At 52.3% G+C, this 1,561-nt stretch overlaps 1 pseudogene; it reads left to right on the forward strand.

Annotated features, from left to right (window-relative positions):
- The first annotated feature begins 284 nt into the window (after positions 1 to 284).
- LOC129400814 (reactive oxygen species modulator 1-like) lies at positions 285 to 525 on the forward strand (annotated as a pseudogene).
- The last annotated feature ends 1,036 nt before the right edge of the window (positions 526 to 1,561 follow it).

The raw sequence follows: 1,561 nt of genomic DNA on the forward strand, positions 1-1,561 counted from the left end.
AGCTGACCCTAGCAGCACAGTTCCCCGAGCACCACTGGGAGAGACTCCCAAGCACAAAGCCAGGAGTAAGCCCTGAATTCCACTGGGGGTAGTGCACACGAGTGAATGCGCGAGCGCACGCGCGCACATGCACACACACACACACACACACAAATTTAAAAAAAAACCAATCTGGCAATCAATTATGTTGTTTCTTTGCTCCCCCCACAATCCCCTGGCTATAAATTTCAAAATCTGGCGTTCCGTGCGAGATGTAGAGCTGAGCCATCGAGACCGAGAGCGAGATGCCGGTGGCCATGGGTCCCTATGGACAGTCCCAGCCCAGCTGCTTTGACCGCGTTGAAGATGGGCTTTGTGATGGGTCATGCCGTGGGCATGGCGGGCAGGGTGCTCTTCGGCACCTTCTCCTGTCTAAGGATCGGAATGCGGGATCCGGAGCTGATGGGCAGCATCGGGAAAACCATGATGCAGAGTGGCGGCACCTTTGGCACGTTCCTGGCCATCGGGACGGGCAGTCGATGCTAATGGAAGCAGTGATTGCCTGTTCATCTACCCCCTCCCATCAGTCCCAACCTATGTACTATAATAAAGTCTTTGAGTAGTAAAAAAAAAAAAAAAAATTCAAAATCTGTCCTGAAGATCTTATGTGACAGACACCCCCCCCACACACACACACACACTTTTTTTTTCTTTTGTAACCAGCGATGCTCAGTGGTTACTCCTGACTCCTGGTGGTGCTTGGGGGGACCCTATGGGATCCCAGGGATGGTACCTGGGCTGGCTGCAAGCAAGCCAAGTACCCTACCTGCTGTACTAACACTTGGACCCAAAGACAGATCCCCTGAAACGCTTGACCTCATCTTATTTTGTCCTCTCTCTGTTCCCTCCTACCTATCTCTCTCCTCTTCTGGACTCTCCACTGCCTGGATTGCCCCAGCCATCCCCATGACTCACTCTCTCCTCTCCTCCAATTTCTAAGTGCCATGTGCCCAGGACGCCTCCCTGGGCATCAACTCTAGAATTGTAGTCCACCCCCTCAATTTCCTGTCTTCTTCCTGGCTGTGTTTCTTTGAGGATGGGTTTCCCTATTTCACACCCTGCAGACTTTACTTATCTTTCTTGTTTTATCTTGCCCCACCCTGGGACAGGCATCTCTGCTCTTTGTTCCCTGTGACCTCCGTGTCAGACACAGTAGATACACAATCAATGTTTATCAAATGAATGAATGAATAAAAGCAGTGGCTCAGAGGCCAAGCCCTCTAAGAGTCCTCTTTTTTTTTTTTTTTCAGGGGGTGGGGAAGGGCCGGGTGCACACCTGGCAGTAGTCCAGGCTTATTGCAGTCTCTGTGCTCAGGGATCACTCCTGGAGATGCTCAGGGGACCTTATGGGATGTCAGGAATCGAACCCAAATTGGCCGTGTGCAAGGCAAATGCCCTACCACTGTGCTATCACTTCGGCCCCTCTTCTGAGTCCTCTGCTTCTGACCAGCTGCCAGCAGCTGCCTGTGGCTGCCGGTGGCTGCTGGTGGCCACTGGCTGTGGTCAGTAGGTGCGAGAAGGT

Source organism: Sorex araneus, chromosome 1 (genome assembly GCF_027595985.1).
Source record: "Sorex araneus isolate mSorAra2 chromosome 1, mSorAra2.pri, whole genome shotgun sequence".
NCBI classification, from domain to species: domain Eukaryota; kingdom Metazoa; phylum Chordata; class Mammalia; order Eulipotyphla; family Soricidae; genus Sorex; species Sorex araneus.